The sequence below is a fragment of the Pantherophis guttatus genome, chromosome 2, assembly GCF_059756535.1.
Source record: "Pantherophis guttatus breed Tessera chromosome 2, ASM5975653v1, whole genome shotgun sequence".
In the NCBI taxonomy this organism is placed as follows: domain Eukaryota; kingdom Metazoa; phylum Chordata; class Lepidosauria; order Squamata; family Colubridae; genus Pantherophis; species Pantherophis guttatus.
Window position 1 is genome coordinate 18,360,000 of NC_142064.1, and position 20,140 is coordinate 18,380,139.

Here is a 20,140-nt window from a genome sequence, read left to right on the forward strand (position 1 = left end):
GGAGGGTCTCTCGTGCGTGTGCCCACACTCACAATTCTATGCGACCCACCCCCGCGCATGTACACACAACCCCCCCTGCGCTTCCCCCACTTTTGGCATGCGATGGCAAGGTAGGACGGTTTTTCGCTCTCCCCAGGCTCCAGAGCCTTTCTAGGAGGTGGGGAGGGTGAAAACGGCCTTCCCCACCCCCACCCCACAGAGGCCTTCCGGAGGCCGGAAACAGCCTTTTTCCTGACTTCCGGTGGGCCCAAAAGGCCCGAAAATCAGCTGGCCAGTGCATGCATGCATGCCAGAGCTGAGCTCGCGTGCCCACTGATATGGGTCCACGTTACCACCTTTAAAGCGCTCCATGGCTTAGGACCTGGTTACTTACGGGACCGCCTACTACCATCAATAGCCTCCCACCGACCAGTACGCTCCCACAGAGAGGGGCTCCTCCAGGTGCCGTCGGCCAAACAATGTCGGCTGTCGGCCCCTAGGGGGAGAGCCTTCTCTGTGGGGGCACCAACGATCTGGAATGAGCTCCCCCCAGAGATACGGAGGATTCCGGATCTGCGCACCTTCCGCCGCGAGCTGAAGACTCTTTTATTTCATCAAGCTGGCCTTGCCTAAATCTTCTCCCTTTTAAGTGTAAATTTTAAATTTTTACTGTATTTTAAAATATGGGTATTTTAAATTATGGGTATCAATTCAGCCAAATTTATTTAATTCATTTTATTCGATTTTAAATTTTGTATATGTATGTGTTTTATTTCATGGCTGTTCACCGCCCTGAGTCCTTCGGGAGTAGGGCGGTATAGAAATTCAATAAAATAAATAAATAAATAAATAAATAGGTTCGCCATCACGGGCCTATTGTTTTCACTGGGTTAGCCTCTAAATCTTTTATCAGGGTCAGTCACAGAGAAATAATCCAGGCACAATGTTTCCTAGTGGCAGATCAAATCCAGAAGCTTCCAGCGTTCAGCATTTCAAAGCAATTTCCCTACAACTCAAAACACACAGCACTGCCTAGCCTCATTTATACTCCCCCGCCCCCCCCTCAAGGTAGCACCGTAGCTCCAGGACATGTGCCCGGTTTTCAATGCCAGGATTTTCAAGTGCTGTTGTAAAGGTGGCACACCCAGGTTGATGGAAGGGGTGGTTTCTGTTGCTCAATTCTCCACTTTAATGTTGAAGTGGGAGTGGTGTTGGCTAGCACAACGAGGAAGCAGTTCAGTCTTCGGTTGTGCAGCTCACCGGTGCTTGGAAAAAGGTAAGTGAAGCCAGTTAAGTGAGGGGCTGCAGGAGAAGGTCCATCTGGAATACAGAACCAGGCGAGGTAGGAGAAGCTAGAGGAGAAACACCCTTGTTTTAGCAAGCTTGGATTATTATCAGCGGGGAAACAAAATAAAGAGCTAACTCGGAATTCCAGCTACATTTAGAATCTTATCCCTTTAAGATGGATTACTTAAGAAGACTGGTATTTACCTTAATTATGCCAAGCTCGTCACCGCACAAAGCTATTTCTGGTGCTTTAGTTTCTAGCCAGATGCCATTAAGACTTTTCCAGTACAATAATGAATATTTCTGACTGTAGTTTTAAAATCTGTATAATATCACAGACACCAGCTTTATAGTATAACATTTCTGGCTGGCTTGCAAATACCTTGAGTTGTTGCTATATAAATAAACAGCATAAAATGTCTTCGGATCTTTAGCCGCTTATCTTCACTTACAGATCTTCTGAGAGGGAATTTTTAAGGTCAGTTTTAAAACTGGCCATTCAAACTTTTCTGAAGTACTTATAGTAAATGATCTCCCTCCCTCCCTCAAATTATGCTGCTTTGCATTGTTTCCAAAAGATACTGGAATTATTTGGCCTCCAGAGACCCAAGAAATTTTATCTTGTTTATTGTGAGTGCTGGGAGAAGTAGGAATAAGTGCAGAAAGCTTTGCAGAGACTTTGTGTGCCATTTCATATTTAATTACTCTGAGCCATTAACCTCCACCTCAATCCTGCCTGCTTTTTGAATATACTGTAGTCCCTGGCGTGCCACATGAAGCCTGGCGAGGATGTAGAGTTGGCAAATAGTGGGCATCCTTTGGTGCACCGTGGCAAATTGCTATCTGCTTGCTGTAAATTACAGCTGACCGGGAGGGGGGGTGAAATTCAGCCGGTTCCTACCGGATCGCGCGATATGGTAGGCCTGACTCCGTGAAGCCCCGCCCACCCACGCAACCGTCATGACGTCCCTTTTTGGGGATGATTTTCAGCCTCTGCGCATGCACACGTGCACATTGGCGAACCGGTAGGAAAGGTAAGTGAATTTCACCCCTGCAGCCGATCCTATGCTGCCTTGCATTACGCAACAACTGAGGATGTGTCTATTTATTCAAGCATTTATAGAATTCCAGCCATTCTTGGATCAGGCTCTTTTTCAATCTACTTTTTAAAAGTGATCTACGTTTGTCATTTTTGTTTCTGAAGATTGGGGGCTGTAGTTGGTCTTTTGTACGCAGCTTTGGTCTTCTACAGGTAGAAGAGCAGGAAAATAATTTTGACAATAGCAATAGGACTTGGAATTATATACCACTTCACAGTGCTTTACAGCTTTCTCTGAGCAGCTTACAAAATCAGCCTATTGCTCCCAACCATCTGGGTCCTCATTTTACTGACCTCGGAAGGGTGGAAGGCTGAGTCAACCTTGAGCCGGTCAGGATCGAACTGCTGACAGTCACCAGAATTAGCCTGCAATACTGCATTCTAACCACTGCACCACCACTACAATGAATAGTAGAGTCCTAATATGGCATTTTCAAGAAAAGGCATATCCGTAAAGCACATTTGTGAACCTAATATTTTTGTTTTATGAGTGCATTGATTGCCTACTGGAATACAAAGGTCATACTTTCCAGAGGGAAGTTAATTTTACTTGAAGGTTTGACAAGTAGTAGTTGTCTCCCAAGGGCAAGAAAAAAGTTTAGTTTTCCCAATCTATTTGTCATGTAGTTTGGAAGCTGGGACCTGCAGGCTATGGGTCTGGCTGCTATAGGCTACTATTAGTTTAGTTTCCCCTTCAAACATATAGAAAAGGGGAAACTGGAGAAGCTGGACTTATATAGTATCACAAGTTCATTTGAATGAGAGCATTGTTTTTTCAAACTGACAAGCAAAGTCAATGGGGGAAGCTGGGTTCGCTTACTGACTGCATGATTCACTTAACAGCTGCAGTCATTTGTTTAACCACCATGGTCAAAATGATCATGAAATCAGATGCGACTCACTTAACAACCTCCCTTCCTTAGCAATGGAAATTCTGCTCCTAATTGTCATAAGTTGTATCTGTAAGACTGTATCTCTGTCCCTGATTCAGGGCCTTCCCATGCTGGTTCTGCCTTTTAAATTTGCTTGTGACTCAGTGGCTAAGATGCTGAGCTTGTCGATCGAAAGGTCGGCAGTTCAGCAGTTCGAATCCGTAGTGCCGCGTCACAGGGTGAGCTCCCGTTATTTGTCCCAGCTTCTGCCAAACTAGCAGTTCGAAAGCAGGTAACAAAGGCAAGTAGAAAAATAGGGACCACCTTTGGTGGGAAGGTAACGGTGTTCCGTGCGTCTTTGGCGTTTAGTCATGCCGGCCACATGACCATGGAGACGTCTTCGGACAGCGCTGGCTCTTCGGCTTTGAAACGGAGATGAGCACCGCCCCCTAGAGTCAGGAACGACTAGCACATATGTGCGAGGGGAACCTTTACCTTTACTGTCTCTCACTCTTCAGAAACTGATGTTTGAGCCGTCGGTTGAAAGCAGTTGCATGTTTACATTCTATGCGTTCCTGCTCTGAGAATGCAGGCAGAGTTGACTTTGGAATTTGGCAGTATAAGCATGCCACTAACCATCCAACCTCCCTGAGAATTGCCAGCCATTAACAAAATCCTTCCTACTCTCACAAAGCCACCTTGTACCTGGAACAGTGCGTGCGTACACACACAAAACACACACAACGAAATTCATACAGCTCTCCCTCTACCTGCCTTTGAACAACCCTTAAAAATCTGTTTTCTCTGCCAAGTCTTCAGTGAATGTGTAATCGGGCCCTTTTAAGTCAGGATGAGGGATTTTTGGGAGGGTGGATTTGCTCCCTCCAGGTAGCTGCTGTTCTTTTTATATTCTGTTGTTTTACTTGTTTTTGTTGTGAAGCTACCCAGGTTAATTTTAGAGAGGGATGGCCTAGAAATGTGATGGATGGATTGGATGGGAGGGAGGGAGGGAGGGACGGACAGACGGACTGAATGACTGACTGACTGACTGACTGACTGACTGACTGACTGACTGACTGTCTGTCTGTCTGTCTGTCTGTCTGTCTGTCTGTCTGTCTGTGGAGATTCTCCAATCCCTCAGATCATGTTTATCTTAAAGGTGCTTTCCAAAAGGTAGCTGGATGTCCATGGCTTTTTCTTTGAAAACATTTCGCTTCTCATCCAAGACACTTTTGTGTAAAAAAAAGTATGGAAGTCCGGCTTTGAAAGATGCCTTTTGAAAAGCATCTTTGGGACTGACTTACTGATCAAAAAGGAAACAGATGAACCATCGTCTCCCAGCCATCTTTCCCCACCCCCTTAGATCAAGCTTATTATCTACCCTGTTTTCCCCAAAATAAGACATCCCAATCAGGCTTTTGAGCGCATGGCAATAAGGCCAAGTGCTTATTTCAGGGTTCAAAAAAATATAAGACAGGGTCTTATTTTCGGGGAAACATGGTATCAATGCCCATCTTTTTGTCTTTTCTTTTTTTCTTTTTCTTTTTGATAAATTGGCATATTTATGAAGCACTTGGGTGCAATTATTCCAGTGGTGAAATCTAAAATTTGTTACTACCGGTTTTGTGGGCGTGGCTTGGTTGGGGGGGTGTAATGTGACTGGGTGGGCATGGCCATTTTTTTTTTTTTTTTACTTTTAAAACCATTTTTTCTACAACCTCTTCGGTGAAGAGGTTGTAAAAAAAATGCTTTCAAAAGGCTCTGACGATCCCAGCTGAGTTGCCTGATTGGCAGAGACTTTTTTTTCTTTTAAATGCCTCTGACATTTAAGGCAACTCAGCTTGGATCGTCAGAGGCATTTAAAAGAGAAAAAGGGTTTTTTTCTTTTAAAAGCCTTTGACGATCCCAGCTGAGCCACGCGATCATCAGAGGCTTTTTTTTTTTTACTTTTAAAAGCATTTTTTCGGTCAAAGAGGTTGTAGAAAAAATGCTTTTAAAAGCCTTTGACAATCCCAGCTGAGCCGCGCGATCATCAGAGGCTTTTTTTTTACTTTTAAAAGCATTTTTTCCGCCAAATAGGTTGTAGAAAAAATGCTTTTAAAAGTTAAAAAAAAGCTTCTGATTATTGTGCGGCTCAGCTGGGCATGGGGTGGTGGTGGGGGGAGGCAGGGATTTTTGCTACCGGTTCTCTGAACCACCGGCCTCCATCGCTACCGGATCGGACGATCTGGTCCAAACCGGGAGCATTTCACCCCTGAGTTATTCACTATTTTTCTTTTCTATTCAATGGACGCTCTTATAAATGAAGGTGTTTCCAATGGTGGTTGTTTTTCTTTGCAGTGTACTACTAGTTACTGTTTTATTGCTGTTGATATTGCACATAGGATGTCAAAGTGGAGTAGGGCAGAAGGCCTGCCAGTGCTAAGAGAGATGTCCTTGGACACATATGGTATTGCTTCTAGGCATTGCAGTTGGGAACTCGGGAGTGCCTTGGTCCCATTGACTGACTTTGTGGTAGCTTGCATGGAAGCCACGTCTAGCTTAGAATAAATTATATTCTTGGCTCTCGGATTCACTAAGGCAGGAGTGTCAAACTCAAGGCCCGCGGGCTGGATCCGGCCCACGGGGTGCTTAGATTTGGCCTGCGGGGCTACCTTGGAAACAGCAAAGGGCCGGCCTGTGGTTCCTCTGCCAGTGAAAATAGAGCTCGGGAGGACCTTGTGCGGCCCTCCCGAGCTCCGTTTTTGCTGGCAGAGGATTACAGGAGGCGATCACAGCCGAAAACTGAGCTCGGGAGCCTGTTTTGGCTGGTAGAGCGCTCGGGACACCACAGGTGGCCCCAACATAGAGCTCTGGTGGCGCAGCAGACTAAAGCACTGTTATTAACATCAGCTGCCTGCAATTACTGCAAGTTCAAATCTCACCAGGCTGAAGGTTGACTCAGCCTTTCATCCTTTCAAAGGTAGGTAAAATGAGGACCCAGATTGTGGAGGCAATAAGCTGACTTTGTATAAATATATACAAAAGTATGAAGGCTATTGCTTAACGCATTGTAAGCCGCCCTGAGTCTCCGGAGAAGGACGGCATATAAATCAAATTAAAAAAAAAATGAAAAAAAACATGAGTAAGACTGAGCTGCCCCCTCCCCCCCGCCCCCCCGGTCAAACGCAACCCTACCGCGGCCCTCAATGAAATTGAGTTTGACACCTCTGCACTAAGGGATCCTAGTGGCAAAGTCGTGAATATCAATATTTTCATATAATATATCTCATATAATACATGTCATATAATGTCATATAATATATCTGGGTATATGCATAGTTCTTTTATTTTTTATTTTATTTTATTTTATTTATTTATTTATTTATTTATTTATTTATTTATTTATTTAGTCACATTTATTCAGTGTATATTGGAGATGGTGAGCCTTTGAGAGCCGCATGCAATGAAATTTCATTTTAATATATGCCGATCAGTGTACATTTGAAGTGACAATAAAGTTACTCTAAGTCTAAGCCTCTAAGTCTCTATCAAGTCGTAACAACGATCATAAACCAGGGGCTAGGAGAGTAATTAAAACGATTGCATAAATTACTGGACTGTCGTCATCACCACTTGAGCCAATGTTTACACTTTTTATCGTATAACCACTGAAGGAAAAATAAATGAAGATGCAGGCAGCTGCTGGTCTCAGGTATTATTAAGTCTGTCGACAGTTTCATTTATGGCTGTTGCTGTTGTAAGAAAGGATGTGGATTTTTGGGGGGCCTCCTGAGATTTGCTCGGGGCATTCTGGTGATTGATAGGCAGCGTGGAAGAATAGAGAACATTTGCTCTCTGTGCTGGTGGGAGATCTTATTTTCTCTTATCTGGAACATTATTATGTTTTGATTCCACTGGAAGTTCACCTAATAAGCCACGCTGTGAATAAGCGAGTGGTGCACAGCTATCTATTCCTACATTGCGTCATTTTTTTATTTTTTATTTTTTTGATCAAGCAGGCTTATTGCATCCAAGCAAGCTAGTCCGGAAAATCAACAAGGTTGGTGAATGACTGTGGCCTTATTTGTGGATATTGTAGCTTTAGATAACACAAAAGAATTATGAAGCTGCTCTGACCTCTTTCATTAACCATAGTGTTTTTCACTCTTGATTATACACAGTGGTGGGTTTCAAATTTTTTTTTACCACCGGTTCTGTGGGCATGGCTTGGTGGATGTGGCTTGGTGGGCGTGGCAGGGGAAGGATACTGTAAAATTTCCATTCCCACCACACTCCAGGGGAAGGATACTTCTCTCCCCACTCCAAGGGAAGGATACTGTAAAATCTCCATTGCCTCCCCACTCCAAGGGAAGGATACTGTAAAATCTCCATTCCCACCCCACTCCAGGGAAAGGATACTGTAAAATCTCCATTCCCTCCCCCCTCCAAGGGAAGGATACTGTAAAATCTCCATTCCCTCCCCACTCCAAGGGAAGGATACTGTAAAATCTCCATTCCCTCCCCAATCCAGGGGAAGGTTACTGCAAAATCCTCATTTCCTCCTGATCAGTTGGGACTTGGGAGGCAGAGAATAAATGGTGGGAGTGGGGGCAGTCAGAATTTTTACTACCGGTTCTCCGAACTATTCAAAATTTCCGCTACCGGTTCTCCAGAACTGGTCAGAACCTGCGGAGACCCACCTCTGATTATACCGGAGAGTTAGTTTGGAAGCAATGTGCGATACAAGTAGCCCTCAACCACAACTGAGCTCAAAATTTCTGCTGCTAAGCGAGATGAGTTGTTAAGTGAGTTTTGCCCCATTTTATTACCTTTCGTGCCACTATTGTTAAGTGACTCACTGCAGTTGTTAAATCTGGCTTCCCCGTCGACTTTGCTTGTCAGCGGTTCGCAAAAGTTGATCACATGACCCTTGGATACTGCGACCATCATACATATGAGCCAGTTACCAAGCCTCTGAGTTTTTATCACATGAAACATGGGGATGCTACAATAATCATAAGGGTGAAACAACAATCCTGTTGCAACTTGAAAGGGTCCTAAAAGAACGGTTGTAAGTCGAGAACAGTGCGGTGGGTCTGATCCTGATTGAGATCATTTTGTTAATGTTCATTCCAAGTGCTAGTAATAGTAAGAGTAATAACTAATGCTAATCATGACCAATTATGATATGTAACCACTTCAGATAGTCCTTGACTTTCAATTGTAAATTGAGCCAGGCAATTATGGTCATAAGTCATGATGTTCATAAAGAGTGGGTCACATGTGACTGGACCCATTTTTACGACCTTTTATTTGTGATTGTTAAGTTAATGCGGGGGTCAAAAAATAAACCTGTTGTTCATATGGGCCAGTTTTTGTGGGAAACTGGAAATAAACACCGGTGTCTGGCCAAAATATTGAACTTTGAAACTGGGTGATAAGTCTCTTTTACGGTCATCTATTATAACTTCGATTGGTCATTAAGCAACAGGTCAAGAGTTACCTGTAGTTGAATGCCATAACCATGAATTGCATTATACTATGCTTAGTATGTGGTGCCTCCGGAGGCTCCGGAGCCCAGGGAGGATAATAAGCTCCCCCCCCCGCCGCCGCCGCCCTGGTGCAGGATGCCGACTAGGCCACGCCCACCATGGCCACACCACCCAGCAACTGGGCAGAGAACCCCTTGCTAAAATGTTTGAAGCCCACCCCTGTCTCTGTTGCTCTAAAGAGCAGGACAGGAACTAATAGATTAAAACTAAGGGGAATGGATTCAGGTTAGATCAGCATAGCTGGCTGGAGAATTCTGGGAGCTGAAGTCCACACGTCTTAAAGCTGCCAAGTTTGAAGATCTCTGGGTTAGATATTAGAGGGATTTCCTGATGACAAGAGCTGCTCCCCATAAATTGCTATGTTCCCCTTCAGTACAGTTAGGTCTTCAAATAGAGGCTAGCTAGGCATGAAGTGCTTTAGCAGTGAATAAGGGCCTGGTCCACATGTTCAATCAGGGACCTTCGAACTCTGTGATTCTGTGATAAAAGAGCACATGCCAGTCATAAAAAACAATGCTGTAGGATACGTTGTGAAGAGGGAGCAACAGATTGCTTTGTTAGCTGCTTTGCTGACAGCATCAAGTCCAGCAGTAAATGTCACTTCTGTCTTATCATGTCAGCATTTTCCATGAACTGGGGATCCAATTAAGCTAATTGCTGAGTTTATCAGCCTTTTTGAGAGCCAGTTTGATATAGTGATTAAGGAATGGGGCTAGAAACCCAGAGACTGTGAGTTCTAATGCTGGCTTAGGCACAAAGCTTAGCCGGGTAACCTTGGACTGGTCACTTTCTTTCAGTCCAAGGAAGGAGGTGTAGGGTCTCCTGCTGAGCGGAGGGTTGGACTAGATGACCTATAGGGTCCCTTCCAACTTTGTCTTTGTCTTTTGTCTTTTATTAGATTTATATACCGCCCTACTCCCGAAGGACTCAGGGCGGTGAACAGGCACAAAATAAAATACATAAATACAAAAGTTAAAAGATATAATTAAAACCGGATTAAATAATTTAGCCCAAGACAATTAAAAAATCCCAATAATTTAAAACAAATTAAAATTTCGATGTAAAAGAATTTAACTGATTAACTCTGTTAATCTGTTAAACTTCTGAAAATCCTTGCCAAGAAAACTATTGGGAATTGTCCAGGCAGTCTTAGAGAATCAGACATGAGTGAACGGAAGGAAAAAAAAAAAAATCAGCCAGAAATCTTATCTTGCCAGAAAGCTATACCTTGTGGTGCAGTTTTTCAAAATGTGCATTGAATCCTGTTGGACAAAGAAATAAGCCTGATATTTCAAACACTTCACTGACATATATTTTCCTTAGTGTTTAAGATTACATAAAATCGACGGGAGCCTTTCCTGCTTCCTATCTTCTTGAGATCTGTTTGGAACTAACTCATCTAGCAAGCAGTCTTGCGTTCTCCAGGACAGTAGGCATGGGGTGAAGGTTCGCTCATTATTTTATCACAAGGAAAGTCTAGTGGATGCAATTGCTTCGGTCAAGCTGTGTGCATATTATAGCAATAGCACATAGGCTTATATACCGCTTCACAGTGCTTTTACAGCCCTCTCTAAGTGGTTTACAGAGTCAGCATATTTTCCCCAACAATCTGGCTCCTCATTTTACCGACCACAGAAGGATGGAGGGCTGAGTCAACCTTGAGCCTGGTGAGATTTGAACTGCCAAATTGCAAGCAGCCGGCAATCAGCATAAGTAGCCTGCAGTACTGCATTCTAACCACTAAGCCACCTCAGCTCCTATTATAGGTTTAGGTTTATTTGATTTGTATACCGCCCTACTCCCGAAGGACTCAGGGCGGTGAACAGCCAACAATAAAATACATAAATACAAAAAATTTAAAAACCAGATAAAATCAAATTAAATCATTTTGGCCCAGACAGATTAAAATATTAAGGTTATATTAAGAATATTATATTAAGAAACATGATGGTTCAGTTTAAAGATTGTGGACATCAAGGCTATGAAAGATCCAGGCGTCACATTGATGAAAAAAACCTGTAAGCCAGTCTTGACAAATCGGATACCCCCCCCACCAGGGGTGGGTTCTACTTTACCTTTACTACCGGTTTGCAACGGGGCTGCGCGCGTGCGTGAGCGAAGCAATTGCGTGCATGTGCTCTTCTGCGCAAGTGCAGAAGCATTTTGATGACGTTGGGGTCAGTGGGCGGAGCCTCCCGCCGGTTTTAGTACCGGTTCTATAGAACCGGTGCGAACCGGGGGCAACCCCCCACATGTGTTGAGATTACACTACCCAAAATCTCTCCTAAATTATAACTGTTTTTATACCTTGTTTTCCCGAAAATAAGACATCCCGTGATAAGCCCAATCAGGCTTTTGAGTGCATGTGCTAAAATAAGCCTCCCCCCGAAAATAAGCCCTCCCCAAAAATATTTAAATGCCGAGCTGGAAATCAGGTAAGATGGCAAGAGGAGTCCCATCTTGTTCCATGCGCCCCAAAATAATAAGACCTCCCCGAAAATAAGGCCAAGCGCTTATTTCGGGGTTCAAACAAATATAAGACAGGGTCTTATTTTTGGGGAAACACAGGTAGCTATTGATGACGTAGCAGTTGTTTAAGAGTAAGTGAAACGTCAATTTTGGTTTTCCTCATTGTTCTCATTGTAACATTTTTTTATCGGTAATCTCTTTTTAAAAATATTCTGCATCCAGCCTGTATGGGTAGTCCTTAATTTACAATCATTTGCTTAGGGATCATTTGAAGTTATAACAGCACTGAAAATGTGACTTATGACCGAATCATTGCAGCATCCCATGGTCATGTGATCAGAATTTAGGCACTTGGCAACTGAAGTGGTGTAGGGTTTCCTGCCTGGGCAGGGGGTTGGACTAGAAGACCTCCAAGGTCCCTTCCCACTCTGTTATTCTATTCTATTCTATTCTATTCTATTCTATTCTATTCTATTCTATTCTATTCTATTCTATTCTATTCTATTCTATTCTATCTACTTAGCAACTGTAGAAATGTTGGTCTCCACTGTGATCATAAGTCAAGGAATACCTGTATGAGTTTTTCCCAATACATCTTTTCTTTCTAATGTGTGTGTGATTGTTTTTTTTAAGACTTGCACCCCCTCTAATGTAAGTATAGATACATGATTGTGTATTATGCTAGTGCCAGAAATTTCTGAAAAAGTTAGAATTTGGCACGGAAGAAGAATTTGCTTTGTGTTTAAGATTTGGAGATGTTAATCAGGCACTGACTGAATTCTTCCATAATTCTTTTGTGACATCCAAGAGGAATAAGTAATTACATTGAAAATCTCTTTTCCTGAATTTGTCTGCAGCAATTGGGGAAAATATCTGCTGGAATAAAGCTCGTAATTTCAAGATCTGATATATTCTAGAATTGTGTTTCAGAATGTATGAATGAAAAAGTAGAAATAAGCTCGTTTATCTGTTTGGGGTTTTGGCCAAAATAGTTACAGGTAGCCCTCAACTTACAATAATTCATTTAATGACTGTTCAGAGTTATAACGGCATCGAAAAAAGTGACCATTTTCACACAACTGTTGCAGCATTCCCATGGTCATGTGATCAAAATTCAGACACTGACTCATATTTATGACGGTTGCAGTGCCCCAGGGTCACGTGATCCCCTTTTGCGACCTTCTGAGAAGCAAAGTCAATGGGGAAGCCAGATTCACTTAACAACCGTGTTACTGATTTAACAACTGCAGTGATTCGCTTAACAACTGTGCCAAGAAAGGTCGTGCAATGGGGCAGAACTCACTTAACAACTATCTCGCTTAGCAACAGAATTTTTGAGCTCAATTGTGGTGGTAAGTCAAGGACTACTGTACTTCTGTAGTAGTTTATTAGAGAGGCAACATCACCTATTTAGGTTTGACGCCTGAAAGAGCTGAGATGTTTGGCAATGTGGGAGAGAGTCTGCTTTACAATAGCCTTGTATATACTTCTGCAAAGCATATATGTTTGCGCCTGAGGATTAAAATGTTTATTTTCTAGCCTATTTTTAGATTGTTCTGTACCCTCCTTAACGCGGGGAGAAAGAAAATAGTTTTCTTGCTCCGAAACAGCAGTTTTGGGATTAAAGAAAATTGCACAATGGGGATGTTCTGTTCCCACAGGAAGAGAAAAGAAAGAAAATAGCTTATGGGCAAATCAACCAAGAGTCACTCACAACAAAAACTCCTCATTTTTTTCTTTAAAGGGAAGTTGACTATTCGTTGCAAGTTTGCTTTTCCAGAAAGATAATAAGGAATACTTTCTTTGAGGGAAAACTTGGTTGAAACGTTGGCTCATACTTATTTTTACTGGAATGATAGCATGATCTGAGCTGCCAACTGATGTGCGTATGATCAGCCAACCAATATAAACCTTAATTTAAGGCAATGTTTCTCAACCTTGGCAACTTTAAGATATGTGGCCTTCAATTCCTAGAATTCCCCTGCCAGTCCTGCTGTCCGGGGAACTCTGGGAGTTGAAGTCCACACATCTTAAAAGTTGCCAAGGTTGAGAAACGCTGCCTTAAAGGTTTCTGTCAGGGTTGGGTGGCCAGTTTTGCAGCCTGTGTGTCATCGTGCTGAATATTTCTCCAGTGATGACCATATCTTAATAACCAGACAATTGCTAAAGGACTGCTGCGGTGTTGGGCAGCCTCAGGTAGAACGTAGAAGGCAAACTCCAAATATTATGCCTTGCAGTCAGCCATTTGGGCCACCAGGGGGCCTGTTTCAAAAGGCAGAGCCGCGCATTTTCACCCCGTTCCAATACAACAGCGTAAAAAACTTTTGCAAGTTTTCCAAGATCTCCTGCAGACTCCAAAGGCAATCCGGTGATTGGATTTTGTTTAGAATCCCCATCTTCCTGCTTAGTTTAAATTGGAGACATCATGGCAGAAATGTCTGAATTGATTTATCTGGGCTTGTATTATTTTTTTTTCTTCCTGCCGCTGTTTTACTCTGGAGCACATCTATGAAAGTTAGTTAAGAGAAGCAGGAAAGCGACTTAGGCCATGCATTGATCTATATCCATCATAACTTAAGGAAGAAACGGAAAAAAGTGCTGGAAAAGAAAGTGTGATGGAGTTTGCACCCAATGCTTAAACTATAACATAATTTGTTTAATTACCTTTTGGTGAGCAGGTGAGGCCGGTAGTAATTTAAACACTATTGTTTATTGTTATGTTTGGAATGTACACCTGCATATGTATCATAACTTTATTTTAAAAAGGAATTAGAATTAAAAAACAAATTACAATAGAACTGCAGGATGTGTGCCTTTGTGAAGGTAATTTCTTTTCCTGTTGCCACTTTCCCAGTACTTCCCTTTGTTGATATATTTGATTAAAATAACTGAGAGACACTCTTGTGTTTCACAGGGCGCTACAAGTACTGTATTGGAAACAATTTAGTGCAAATATTTCTGTTTTGAAAACATTTCCGCAATAATTAAAGTATTATCCCAAATCATGTTAAAATACCAATAAGATAAACCTAATCCCATTAAAATAAATAAATAAATCCTTTCCATTTATTAAGGCAAGTTTGGGTATGATTCTACTTAAGCAAACAACTGGAAGAAAAATTCAAGGCAAAATAATAAGTCAATATACAGTATGTTTCTTGGTGGCAAGTAATCTTGCTTTAATCCAGTTCCTAAAATCTTGTTCCCTTCCTTCCCATCTTGTTATGTTTAAACCAGGGCTGAAATCCAGCAGGTTCTGACAGGTTCTGGAGAACTGGTAGTGGAAATTTTGAGCAGTTCAGAGAACCGGCAAATACCACCTCTGGCTGGTCCCAGAGTGGGGTGGGACTGGAGATTTTGCAATATCCTTCCCCCAGGAGTGGGGTGGGAATGGAGATTTTGCAGTATCCTTCCCCTGTCATGCCCACCAAGCCATACCACGCCCACCAAGCCACACCCACAGAACCGGTAGTAAAAAAAATTGGATTTCACCACTGGTTTAAACTAATTATTATTTTAATGTTGTTTATTGGTTTTTAATGAATGTAAGTTGCCTAGAGTCGCTTCCAGGCAAGATGGGTGGCATGTAGAATAAATATAAGTATAAATATATCTAATATAAAAACTGAAAAAAAGATGGATTTCTCAGGTTACCTTCTGTGTCTTCCACATTTTGTAGCTGTCTAAAAATTCTGGCGAAATGAAAAAACTACATACCAATTGATGAAAGAGAATTGTTTTCAGATTCCCGTTCAAAGAAGAAAAGTATCTGAGTCATACTGTAATAGGTAAGATTATGGTTCAGGTAGTCCTCAGGTTATGATTGTAATTGAGCCCAGAATTATGGTCATAAATTGTGATTGTAAGTTGAGGGATCACATGACCAGACCTGATTTGATGATATTTTCTGCGGTGGTCATTAAGTGAGCACACTGAAGTTGTTAAGCAAATTGGTTCTCCCCAGTGGTTGTTGCTTTGCTGGAATCTGGAAGTAAAAGCCATAAACTGCCAAAAAATGTTGCAAGTGTCCAGAATTCATTTTTGAGACCGCAAGAGTGTATGTGCACCTTTTGCAACGTCAAAAACAGGACATAAGTAGTTAAGTAATTTGGGGCAGGGGTGTTACTTCTAATTTCATGTCATCATTAGCAACTGGTCATAGGTTGAGAACTAGCTATACCCAAATTCTTGGACTTAATTAGTTGTGAAATAGCAAAGTTGCGTGTGTCTTTCACTGCCAGCGATTCTTTACTGGTTTTGAATGGTGCTTACAGCCCTTCTAAACAGAAGTTCTGTTCTATTTAACCTAAATTTTCTTCATTTCAGAAACATAATTGAACGTGGTTCTGTAACTTGGTGTCCTTCCAAGTTTGCAGTTTCCAGAATTCTGCTGTTATAGTTGATGGATTTGGCTATTGTTGGGAAACGGGTTTCCCCCCCCCCCTTCCTAGTTTGAGCCTGATTTCTGCCTCCAAGGCCTCTCAGGCAACGAAAAGATTAATTAGCTGAACCACCTTTTAAAAGCCAAACAATACAAATTATCAATAACAGAACCATTAGAGATGGAGACTAAAACCTTCAAATCCTTAGTGGAATGAAATGGCTTTCATCAATTTCTGGAAGGTTGGGAAGGAAGGAAACTTCAGGGGGCTATATGTGTCTTGGAGGAAGAAAGAGATGCAAACAAGATGCCAGTCATACTTTCTCAGGAATAAAGTCAAATATAAGTGATGTTGAAGTAAGGACAGCTCCTTTTGGGATCATTGGATCTATTTGCAGTTTGGACAACTATTTATGGGAATATTAAAGTCTTCCATGCCACAAGAGCAGTGAACAATAACTACTACAACATTTATGCACCCGAGAACTGTTACAACTCAGCTTTCCATACTTCCGAGGTCGGTAAAATGAGGATCCAGATTGTTGGAGGGATATACAAATAATGCTTACAGTAGTGGTCAAAATTGTGTAAACCTTTTGGGGAAAGTGTATTTTTGAGGTTGATGGCTAATAACACCACTTTTTTTTTTTTTTGGAGTTTCAATCATATTCCACAGCTAGAATGGCCTGGGAATAGCCCAGACCTTAACCCAATTGAAAATCTATGGAGCCGATTAAAGAAACTTGTTAGTCAGAAGCGACCCAGCAATAAAATCTAGTTAATAGAAGCAATCCTTCAATCTTGGTTTCACATTATAACAGCTGCAGAACTAAAAGACTTGGTTCACTTCATGGGAACACGTTGTAAGGCTGTAATTCATGCTAAAGGTTACCCAACTAAGTATTAACTGACATGGTGATAAATTTTGCATAGCTCGTTTTTTCTATGGTGATAATTTTTGTATATCTCACTTTTTCTACATGTTTCACTTTTCTTCTTTATACTGTAACTGCTATTCTAATAGCAAATCCTTCATAAAAGTTATTGCATTACATTCTTGATTAAATTATCTTTCCATTGATATATAATTTTATGGTACTACTCCAAAAAAAAGCGGTGCTATTAGCTAGTTTTAGAAAACACACTTTTCCCAAAAGGTTTCCACAATTTTGGCCACCACTGTATATTGTAAACCACTCAGAGTGCTATGGGGCAATATATAAATCTAACTGGTATTGCTATTCTTATAGAAGAGAGTGTTTTTTCCTCCTCCTTCTGCAGCTTACCAGCTTCCAATTTAATCATCGAAAGTAGTATTTCTCAACTTTGGCAACTTTAAGATGTGTGAACTGCAACTCCCATATTTCCCAACATGCTGGAGAAAAAAACTTTTTAATTGTTGTTATCATTAAACAATAAGAGTCTGGGCATGTAAATTCTCCATTGAGCCATGTTTATGAACCCACATCTAAGATGCTTTCTTGGCAGCAGTATGGAAGTCATTGCAGTTCCCTTTTGTTGTTGTTGTTTATTTTTTAATCCACCAGTTAAAACACTCCCACCCAAGGGCCATCTGGGCCCAGCTGTGGTCACCTGGTCTGAAATCAACCTTGGTCAACTAGGTGCTGCCATTTGCCTCCTAGCTGTTCTGCCCCAGCTACGGATCCCAAAGAACACAGCACACACAAAGTTTGTAGAAAACTTAATTTACTAAAATAACTCAGTCTTTTTCAAAACAAAGACTGTTAATAAACTTTCTTAACAGCCTACAAGTAACCAAAGATAAAGTAATCACAATCTTACTAAGGTTGGCAGAAAGCCCAGAAGCAATTTGCAGAGAATCCAGACGCGAAGTAGAGTGAACTAAAGTTGTTCCCAAACAACTTGCTTCAGTCGGCATTCCTCCTTAAATAGGCTAAGAGAGTGGCCAATTAACCCCAAGCCTTATTCTCAAGGAGACCTCCTCCTGAGGAACCACTCCTGCCTTTTGGCCACTCTGCGCACCCGTGCATCGAGAAGAGGCTCCTCCTCTTTGTCCTCTTCACTTAAAGGAGCCTCTGGAGGTTCTGAAGGCCCTGACTGAATCCCTGCCTCTGGCACCACATCTTCTCCAGCCTCCTCATTGTCCGATTCGAGTGCCAGCTGCACAGGCTGCTGGCTCAACACCACACTAACCTCCTCGCTGTCAGAATCAGCTACAATCCGCACAGGCTGCTGACGGGCCACAACACTAGCAAAGTTGTAAAGTACCTTGTATCCTAACTGTAGTCTAATAATTTGGCATAGGAAGAAAATAAGCCAGCCCAGTATTGGCTGGCTGCTCTTTGAAAGCATAAACCAGGGGTGTCAAACTCAAGGCCCGTGGGTCGGATTCGGCCCACGGGGTGCTTAGATCTGGCCTGTGGGGCCGTCCTGGAAATGAGCATGCAAGAAGGAACAGGAAAGGAGAAAGGGAAAGAGGAAAGACAAAGAAAAAGAAAAAGAAGGGAAGATGAGAAGAGAGCAAGGAAGGAAAAATAAGGAAAGAGGGCAAGGAAGAAGAAAGAATGAAGAGGGAAGGAAAAAGAAGAAAAGGATAGAATGAAATAAGGAAGGAAGGAAGGATATTATAATGAGAATGAGGGTGGGTCTGAGGGAAGTCCTGCCTTAGCACTTGGCCACCACAGGTGCCCCCGACACGGTGACGTTTGCCCCATTTTACAACTTTTCTCACCACATTTGTTAAGTGAATCACAGCAGTTCTTAAATTAGTAACACAATTCTTTAGTGAATCTGGTTTCCCCGTTGACTTTGTTCGTCCAAAGGTCACAAAAGGGCATCACATGACCCCAGGATGGTCATAAGTATGAAAAATGGTCATAACTCACTTTTTTCAGTGCCATTGTAACTTCGAACGGTCATTAAATGAACTGTTGTAAGTCTAAGAGTACCTGCATACCCATAGACAGCTCCCTTGCTAATCGTTGTCCCGCTGCTTGGCCTATATCACTTCTGACTTTAGTGCTTGGTAGCATCCTGGCTGGAGAATTCTGGGAGCTGAGGGCCACACTTCTAGAGTTGCTGAGGTCGAGGAACACTGGTTTAAACTATTTCAATTCATTTATAAAATTCTTAAGTTTCTTTTAAGCAGTTAATAAATCTTGGAGCGCTCCTTATCAAAGAGCCGAAAGTTAAGTGTTTTATCAGTTTATCCTTTGCTTCTAAATATCTCCCCATTAGAGAGAATTTCATTCAGTTTGCATAACTAAAAATACCGTAGTTCCAGAATATGCAAATCGGAACACAATTATCCCTTAGTGTTTTGTGCTTCTTGGAATCCAGCAGTGAAAATATTTGGACATTAAAATATACAAGATAATATACAGTTGCCTTAAAGAGAACATCTTTCAAAAATGTTTAAACTGGGTAAAATTCTGTTAACATGCGTGTAACAGAGAAAACGGATGGAATAAACATACGGTTGGAAAAATCTGGACTTGAGGGGTTCTTTGGAAGGATATCTTAGTTTCACCACCTGCTTGATGTCTGAAATCCATATGTAGAGCATTGTATTCCCAATTCCTTGTACACTCTCAGGAAATGTTCCTCAGTAAATGTTCCTATAGTAATAGATTCCACGAATGAACTGCTCTGACCATCAGATTTGACCTTCTACTCTCTGCAAGCAGAAAAAATTCCTTGCTTCAGAAGTGTTAGATAAACTCTAAGCATCTCATCACATCTTTTGTAGTGTCTTTCTTGTCAATCTTTCTCATTCTGGTGCCTTTGATACGATTTGGACCACTAGCCTCTTTTGCTCACATGGTTCTGTGATCAGGAATAGTAAGCCACAATATCCTTTTTTTAAAAAAATATTTTATATTGTTTTATATCATACATTTCCTTTCTGTGTTGAGCAGTCTGCTTTCTAGGTGTCCAAGGTGTTAACATACAAGCATACAAACATCATCGTCATTATGATCATTAAACATATATGTGGTAATACTGTGTTTCCCCAAAAATAAGACCCTGTCTTATATTTTTTTGAACCCTGAAATAAGGGCTTGGCCTTATTGCCATGCGCTCAAAAGCCCGATTGGGCTTATTATCAGGGGATGTCTTATTTTGGGGAAAACGGGGTATATAAACAAATATGCGATAACATCAATCATATTATAACATATATTATCTTCCATTATAGTATCGATTATATAACCGTCAAAAATATTTACTCATCTGTTTTTCTTTCTCCTATAAACCATATTTCACCTAATTCCACTCCTCTAACCTCAATATCTGTCATTTAACTATTTATAGAATAGTTCCCATGTTATGAAATAGTCCGAATCTTCTTTTCCTTTAATTTTTAGGGTTAACCTATCTATCTCTACACATTCCAGAATTTTTTTGATTATAATATCGTCTGCAGGGGTTTCTGGGTTTTTCCAACATTGTGCATATGCGATCCTAGCTGCTGTTAGGATGTCTAGAACCAAATATGTGTTACCTTTATTATAATTTCCACAATATATGAGGGACA

The 20,140-nt window shown here is 41.5% G+C and overlaps 1 protein-coding gene across 13 annotated transcripts in view; it reads left to right on the forward strand.

Moving 5' to 3' along the window:
- The window catches only part of NEDD4L (NEDD4 like E3 ubiquitin protein ligase), a 340,414-nt gene that overhangs the window by 104,923 nt on the left and 215,351 nt on the right, over positions 1-20,140 (forward strand). For 2 of the 13 annotated variants that reach the window (XM_087885608.1, XM_087885604.1), the window contains exon 1: positions 1,168-1,255. The exons of 8 other annotated variants lie outside the window; for them this stretch is intronic. The gene's annotated coding sequence lies outside the window, so the exon portion shown is untranslated. Of the gene's footprint in view, positions 1-1,166; positions 1,256-20,140 lie in introns of those variants that run through there. 3 more of the 13 variants (XM_087885601.1, XM_087885606.1, XM_087885598.1) reach the window with 2 other exon arrangements.